Source organism: Erigeron canadensis, chromosome 6 (genome assembly GCF_010389155.1).
Source record: "Erigeron canadensis isolate Cc75 chromosome 6, C_canadensis_v1, whole genome shotgun sequence".
Classification (NCBI taxonomy): Eukaryota; Viridiplantae; Streptophyta; class Magnoliopsida; order Asterales; family Asteraceae; genus Erigeron; species Erigeron canadensis.
Window position 1 is genome coordinate 26885089 of NC_057766.1, and position 9833 is coordinate 26894921.

The window sequence follows — 9833 nt, forward strand, 5'->3', positions numbered from 1 at the left end:
GTAGCTCGGGCATTGGAATCTTAATCCTTCATAGTAGCATCATTAATTATGTTTCTATCTACGATCTAGTTAAACAGTTCCACATTTGTGCTATTTGCGCCCATAATCGGAGCTTCATTTATGATCGTAGAAGTTCTACGAGGACCACATTGAATTTCATCCATCATTGTTTCTTCACATTCGGTAACATTTGATTGCAATTTGTAATTATGTAAAACCGAATCAAGCGTAGATGGTGGTTTGTCAACAACCGGGAGCAAGGGGGCACTATACGTGACATACTGGCATGATGCAATTGAAGTTGTTTTTCTTAACCTATGGGTTATTGTTTCCTAAATTATTGTATTAAACTAAGTCATCCGTAGTTTTTTGTTTTTTTTTCTAACGACAAACTTTAAACTACCACTACCTTATTTAAATACATCAAGAAATACCATTGCCAAGATTTGAACTTTAGTTTTTTCTTCAAGAAGATTAAGCCTTTACCACCCTACCAAAGTGGTGATTGCAATGGGAAAGTATCCAAACAACTTTTCTAAAACTTTAAATATATGGAACGCTAGTAATTGTTAGCTCTTCACATTCAGGATCGGTCAATGTGAAAACAATTGGATGAACTGGTGGCCTATATAAAAAGAACCTTAAATTTATTGATAGTCTGTCATTTTGGCAATTTTTATTAGTTTTATTGGTGGGAAACTTTTATTAGTTTTTTAAGTGTGTATAAAATTTTAAGTGTAAAAAATGGTTTTTTAAATTGATATCTTTTATATTATCACTTTTAGGAATTATATTAATGTAATTTTGATTTTTTAAATATATAATTGTTGATTTTAGAATGATCAATAATGAAGGTATATATCTTCTAATAATATTATGGATACTAATGTAACATGTAATTGGTAGTATTTAAATGTGTAGTAAACTTTACTAATATAGCTTTGCAATTTCTTTATTTTTAATTTAAATATCAATTTTATATGCAAGTATCAATTCAGGTATAGTATGGATACTAATGTAACATAGATTTTTGTTAAGTTTTATCAAATTTTGGAAGTAATTACTTCTTACTAAGATACCTTTTACACTTAGTAATTGTAATCGACATAATTTGACTTTTTTCATTCAAATTTGTAATTTTGACTATATTTCAATGCAAATGTCGATTTGTTTTAAAAGTTGCATGTATTTTGTAGTGAATTGTCTAAACTTTGAAGGACTATCAACTATTTTATTTAAAAATTTATATTTTCGATGTAAATTATTTCCGGAAATATGAATAAAAAAGCGGTTTCTACCAGTAATTTCCCCCATGTATGAGTAACTTTTTAGATGGTTAAGCATCATTCGTTGGGTCTATGAATGCAATTTTGATAGGATGTGTGAGTAAATTTTTGATAGGATAGTTTACTGTGATATACCTTAAATTAAGCAAGTGGTATAAATGCATTGTATCTCTTGAAGTAAGAATCATATTTTTTTCAGAGGCTTACATACGTATCATATTGGAATTTATTATTTTCTTACAATTTTCTTATTTACTGAAGTTGTAATAAAAATTCAATTCTTTATTCAAATATCCTTATAATTAATTGAGATTCAAAAGAAACAACAAATGTATAAAATAAAAGAAACAAAAAACTTTGGAATATAACAAATTAACATCTTAAAACATCAAAATTGAGATCCATTGACAATAAAAAGATTTAAAACTTCAACAATGTAGAATAAATAGGTAATAAACTTTATTGAATTACATGACAAGATGATAGATTATTCTTTATCAGGTCTTCATCTATCACGCGAAACATATTCCTTTGCTTGAGATCAACTTTGTTCTTACGTTTGATCAATGGGACGTATCATCATCATCTAAAAGTATATACCTAACAAATTATCCTACATGCAGAGAGATCAAGAATATATATTAAGAAAACATGGAGAAACATGAATGTAAAACACGTTACATCTTTCATCTACTTGTTTGGAATTTGTGATATATTGAAATGAAAGAAAAAGTCATTGCTATTTATAATTGTATCGTAAAATCTTCTTTACATTTGTAAAGATTTTCATTGATTACATAATTTGACTTTTATTAATATGTATTAGGTAATTTTAAGCAATATGGTGTGATAAATATATAAATACCATTTCATTGCTTTGTAAGTGAATAATTCAAAATTCAAGTAGGAGTTTGTATATATGGTAATGGCAATTATATATATTTATGGTTCCCATAACAAAGAGAAAATAATAATTTTGCCTTCTAATCTCAACCTTTTAAAATAAACTAAAATCTAATCTTCACCCTAGAAAATAAAATGCTAATCTTGGCAAGTTAGAATTAATTGCTACAACCAAATTATGTCATTTTCATCTATCACGAATATGATTATTATTTAACATCTATATAATTGACTTAAGTTTTAAAATTTGTTTAAACTTATTTATAATTGAAGAATTTTTATATGAAGTGACCAATATATATAATTTTCAATCAAATAATTAATTATTAGCTACCATTTTCGTCAAAACTATTTTGAAGTCACTTTTTATTTATATATTATTAAATGATATATATTTTACATTTGTTTGAAAAAAATTTAAGCTACAAACATAACATATATTTATACTTTTTTTGTATCATTACACAAAGAAAAAAAAAATTACTACTTTTATATATGACTGTCAATGGACTTGGGTTAATGGTTTCAATTTGACAAGTAAAAACTTTTTTGAACCCAACCCAACTATACTTATTTTTATCATAACGTCAAGAAATCATTCTAATAAATAAGTGATGTATATTAAAATGGACAGAGCATATAAGTAATCTAATTATTACTCTTGATTACAAAGTTGACTTGGAAATCTCAATCAAGGTCTGTCAACCCATCAACCCGAACTCAAACACCAACCCAAAAAAATCGGGTTGGCGAGTTAGATAGGTTGGTGGGTTGGCAGGTTCACACATTAAATGGGTTTGTTGGTTGATCTCAGATCATATGGGTTGGTTGGTTGACGAGTTGGTTTTACGTCAAATGGGTTTGTGTGTTGTTGAATCAAATGAGTTGATGAGTCGACATATTGAAAATTATATAAATATAAATATATTTGGGTTAGGGGGTTGACTTCTAACCAAATATGTCAACCCGACCCAAACTCAAAAAGGTCAAGTTGGCGGATTACCGGGTCGAGATGTCACAACTCTAACCCAATTTTCCGGGTCGGTTTAAAGTTAAATTCCGTGTAAGGTCGAGTATTGACAATTTTAATACATATCAAACCGATTATATATATATTACATCTAAAAGTGTACATGATTTAAGACTTAATATGAACATTAGGTTCGATTTCATATTAATTTTTACTTTTGTATTAAAAGCTTTTAAGTTTACTTTATAACCCGGTACCGGGTATTAATCTAGTATTGTTGGGTTGTCAATGTATAAGCTGACAAAAAAATTACGCATATATAACTTTGTTATTAAGTCTTGACTTTTATTATTTAAAGCAATTTGACTTTGAGTTTAGATGGCTAAGATTAAATTTGAGGGTGAATTTAGATGGTCAAGATCATTTTGGTCAACTTATTTTTTTTCTCACTACTCTACCGGCAATATATATAATATTAATTAATAATTAAATGTAATTATTAATTAAATCCTAGTCCAAGTCAAATTATATTTATAAATAATATTGCTTAAATTATTCAGGATATATTTATACCTATATATATTTTAATAAGAAAAACCCTAACAATATACTCATAACTATTACTTCTGATTCTCTCGGTCGAAAAAAAAACCATAACATTGAAATCTAAATATCTATATTTGTTCCATTTGTAGAACAAGTATAATACGAGTAATTAATTACTTGGTATTAATTGTGGTTTGGGGTTTTGTTCGACAGCAACATATATTTTGTTTCTTCCTTGTGTTCGATGAAACAAGAGTATAAGCAAACTATGAATTTTAGGCTTTCGGTGATTCAGATCTAGCAATCTCCGGGTTTTGTTTGACATGTCGTGTGTACGATCGTAGAGTGGTTTTACTTTAAACCCTAAATAATAATAATCATATTATTATTAGTATTTTCTAAAAGGTACATATCCGATTCCTACTTTATTAATTAATAGTATTGAATATACGTTTATTTTCATTGTGTATTCGTGAATGTTTATATAATTTATGTGCATGAATCCTAACAAAGTAAACATGAGTGCGCTGAAAAGTGTGTATAAATAGACTTTATAATAGAGACCTCCTATATATTTCTAAGGTATGTGGTTTATTTTTATGGAAAAGAGTAGCTATGACAAGCCTACAACTCTGCAAGAATATTAGAACTGACCCAATCTATAACTTGGACTGTTTAATCCCAATTGAGCCTGATTAGAATCCAGACTAGGCCCAGCTCTTAAGACCATTCAGTCATTCACCATTATATCTCATAGTACATTTCTAAGGTATGTGGTTTTAATCCAAGACCAAAGTCTAAACTGGATATTTCGGTTTTTCATACTTTAAAACAGTAAAATGACCCAAACCAACGATTCAATTGGTTTGAGCTCGGTTTGGGTAGTTGTTTTCTGTTTTTGTCTTTTTTGTTTGTTTTTGAATTCTCGAGATGGTTTTTGCTCGAACTTATTGATTAGTTAGTTCTATATATTTTTAGTTATCAGTTATATTGCTATTTGGATTACTTAATTAAAACTTGTTTTAAAAGAAAGTCATGGTGGTGTTACTTAAAAATTAAGATTAAGTTTTTTTCGTTTATGAAAATTCTGTTAATGTGTTTTTTTAAAACCTTTTATATAGTAATTTATCATGACAAGTAACAAAATAGGATATTGCCTTTATCTAAAATTACAAAAGAATTTTTTTTTTAAAAGCAACAATGGACAAATAACTAACACCCTATACGAGGGTGCACCCATGTCGGTTCTATTTTTGGCAACGCCCTAAAGAGTTTGTTCCCCATGTGTTAGATGGGTATACCGTTGATAAGGCTCTCTCACCACATTTGCATGTGGCAGGATTCGAACCTGAGACCGCCCCAGGAGAAAACCACATTGTGAAAATCCTCTGACCACTAGGCTAACACTCTAACATCTTGGTTAGTGGGCGTATTGGATTCGGATCATGCCTGACAACGTTTGATAAGGTTTTTGATCTTGTCGCATATAACTAGTAAGGCACTTGATCTACACACTACAACAAATTAATCAATTCTACACACTTTATTCTACGCAATTTTAAAAAGTGCGTAAAATATTATTGGATCGTTCACATTTATAAATGTGTACAAAATGGATACATCAATAAATGCGTACAAACTTATAAAGTTTCACACTTAAAAGTGTGGAAAAAAGAACGTGTCACATTTAAAAGTGCTTTTTTAGACCCATGTATAGGGGAGTGACATATAGAGGTATCGTGTAGACAATAAAAGAAAGAACGAGAGGTAACCTTCCTCAACGTAAATGGTTTGTATTGTTTATAATAGAGCTTTCTTTAATTTTGAGGCTAGGGTAATATGGTTGTACAATAGGATCCCAATCACATGTATTAATCATCTAGTTTCTTTATTCATGTTTAGATTTTTGTTTCAATAAATATGACTTTTGACTCTTAATTTTTTGCTATTTTGGTCAATTTGAAAGGAAAAAAAACTTAGAAAGATCAAACCATCTTTAACCCTTAACTCTATCAAGAGAATTAGATTAAGAAATTAAATATATTTTTTGTTCCCAAAATGTCTCTTTCAGCATATTTATAATTTCCAAAATGCCCCTCTACACACTACAACACTAAAATATCATATAGTATTAAAACAATCGACATAATCTTATAATCTATAGTTTTGACATACTGTAACCAATGTATTCTTCCAAAAAAATGATTATAAAATTCCGTCGTAACGCGTGGGTACTATGCTCGTGACATTTAAAATGGAATGTAATGAGTTTAATGTTATGTTTACAAATTGTTAAACACCTTCATACTCGTAAATATTCTTGTCACACGAAATCTACACACAACACAAATATGAAAAATTTCCGTGCAAAGATTGATTTTCACATTTAAATTAGATTGTGTATATATATATAGGGGATGGGAATATAAGGCTATTGGGTATTTAAGCTTAGGTGTAGAACACTTACATATTGTTTTTTTAATCCATAAAAATCATGGGGGCCCATGCATTTATTCATTAAACAAGAAATAATAAAATATTAGTATGTGAGAGGTTCCACACCTAACCTTAGGTGCCGGACAGCCTTATATTCCCTTTTCCCATATATATATATATATAAGATTTTCACACACATATTAGTATACTAGATTAAACCCGCACGTTATGCATGACTGACTGAGAATGTAAATCAAAAAATAACTGATAATTATATTATTATTTATAATTTATAATAATATAAAAACTAGTCAATTTACAACTGATGTAAATAATAAAATTATAATATATATATATATATATATATATATCTATAACTCTTATAAAACAATAGTTAACCAAGCATTTTAAAGCCCTCTTGCAATCTAAAACTAATTTGAAAAATTACCACATAAGATTTTATCCTATGTTTCAACTCCATATTTTTCTTTAAATAAACTATATATTTAGAAAACAAATGAACCTATATATGTTAAAATAAATAAATATATATATATTGTAAGAATTCAAGATCTTCTCATTAGATAAAATGATATCTTCTCTTTAGTTTAAAAAATCATGTCTATACCTAATGATATTTCATTATCTTTTTTATTCAACATTTATATGAGGTTCCTTTCGGGTTTTTTTATGGTGATTATATGAAAGTTTGCTCAGGCTGTTGGTTAGTTGGAACTCTCATCGCATTAATCATTAATGGCAATATTTAAAGTTTATAAGCTTTTTTAACACCACTAAATTATATTCATCTTATATGAGTTAAGAGTTTTGTATAATATCATAACTTTCTGAAAAAGTTATGTTAATTCTTTCGTTCATATCACCATGAAAATTATGTACAATTTTTGGTTTAATTCTTTTATCATTTTTTGAATTTTATGATAATGGTTAATATAATCTCTTTTTTCTTTTGTTTTTTAACAATACAATTTTTCATTGTGATGATGAGAAAAATATTATGATGATAGACGAATAATTAGTTCAAAACAAGTGTATATAACAATTAGTTTAATGATTGGATAATGAATACGTTATTGCTAATTTAATTAAGTGAAACTAAATAGATTGTTCATCCATATGTTTTTTTTTACGATCATTATTGATCCATTCCATTAACTCATTTGTTCACATATTAAGCGTTTCATTAAATTTTTTTAAGCAAGTTTAACTCAAATCTCACTTTATTGAGCACCTTTTTAAAGCAGCCGCATATCGTGCGGGTAAAAAAATCCTAATATATATATATATATATACTTATCAAATATGTTAAAACATGACTAATGAAACGTAAATATTTATAAATCATAAAATTCTTTTTCTATGATCTATATATATTAAATATAATATAAAAAACAATCTCACTTAAAACAATGATCATTATTTTATTTATTTTTTTTAGAACGACACAATGATAATTATCATTAAATTAATAAAAAGACGCGGTCTAAAAAATATATAAACATCTGTGCGCTCATATATTATCAAAATACAGAATCTTAGTTATATGAGGATAAGTTACAAATATAGATTTTAAATATCAAAAATATATGTGTGAAATTGATAACTTAAATATCTAACTTAACATTGATAATATAATCGGTTAGTAAAATATTAGATGTAATTATCAATATAATCTAGTCTTATATTATATTAAACTATATTATATTCCACCACGTATATAAATAATTAATACAAAGGAAAATATAAAGAGATAAGTTACAAAGATCGACAATATATTATCAATATCTTTTAATTAGTTTTAAAATTCAATGAATATCTACCGTTATTTGCAAAATATAAACAAATATTAAGTTAGATCAAGTGGTTTGTGTATAATATTAAAAGTTAGAGGTCATGAGTTCTAATCATGTATTTGACTTTTTTATTTGCTATTTAAGATTAATTAAAAAAACAAATGTCCACGTAGGCAAATGATGACGTGACAAATGAAGTGTCACATGAGCATTAAAAAATATATATCTAAATGTCAATATATCTAAGAAAAACTTTAAAATTATTAGAAAATGACACTTAGGAAAAAAGCTTAGTTGACACAAAAAGAAAAGTATCACATAGGAAAAAACATATCATCTCTTAGTTATATAGAGAGAAACTTTTTTCTTCATACTTTTAAAATATGAAATTTATAAGTTTGTAACATATTATTTATGTAGACAAACTGATCAATTCATATAATTTAACAAAATTATACACCCTTTTTACAAATACATAAACAAAATGGCAATGTTGTAAATATTGTATTTATCGGCCGATATATCGGTTATCGGCCATTCACCGATAATAAAAATGACTTATCAGGCAATTTATCGTTTTGGTCAAATTTCGGTCAAACTCGACGCTTATCGGTCAATATCGGCACTTATCGGTAAAAAAAACTGGGTTTTTATCAAATATTAGGGTTTATTACTTTCTTTAATTTAATTTTTCTACCTAATTTTTAATTAATTCTTTAATTTTTGAGTTAACCTTTAATAATCTCTAAATTTGTAGTTGTAAATTATAATTAATTTCTTTACTACCGTTTTTCCCTTTTGAATATAGTCTATAGATACTTAAGTTTCTGAAATTTTAATTGTAATTATTTTCTTTTCTATAGTTTTATATTCTAATTATTGATGTATTGCATTACAAATTGTTTATTTATTAGTATATATAAATTTTAGATAAATTTATTTACATTTTAGGGTATCGATATATCCTATTTAGTTTTTAGGGCCGATAATAAACCAATAACCAATATTTATAACCTTTCAAAATAGATTAGATCCTTTAAAGTTATTTCTAACTTTATTAGTAACGTTGAAGATCTTGACATTAAATTAAAATCAAAGTTCAAAATTCAAGATAATTTTTAAATCTTTATTAATTTTAATACAATAATCAAAATGTCTCGGTAAAGTTAAAAACAATTTTATCGGATCCCTATAATCTTTACTACTTTATAAAGTAAAAGCCTATTTTTATTTTTAGAAAGTTCTGCCTTTAAAATACCGAAAGTGCCCTTGGACATTTTATGTTTTTAATGAATTAATTTATATTTCAACCCTTATCTTCTAAAATATTTTCATTATCACCTTTACATCAACCTACAATCCTAAACCATTTGACACCGCCACTACCACCAATAATACCATTACCGACAACACAAAACCGTCATCCCCGCTAATACCGTCGCATTACACGGATACCATGTTCGTCCAAAAAAATGCATACATATGACTAACTTACCTGCAAAAAAATAGATATATATAAAATTAAAAAAAAAGAATTGAGAAAAGCTTAGATTTGAAAATGAGGGTATAAATGGTATTATTGGTAGTTTTTGGAATACTTACAAAGAGAGATGGGAGTTAAAAGGGACATAACATTCGAAGCAAGGGACAAAGCTGTTTTGCCTGCCACTCCTATGCTTCGGCTGCTGCTGCTTTTGCTTGTACTGTTTCTCTATTTCACTTGTACCTTCTTATCCCGTTTATAGTCCGTTTGACACCACTAATTTTACAATGTTCTAAAAACTGACCATTTATGATATAGTTTTGTTGGCTTTACTGTGAATTGTACCGGTGCTTTGGTTAGCTTTTGCATGAGAAGACAAGATTTTGTTATTTGAG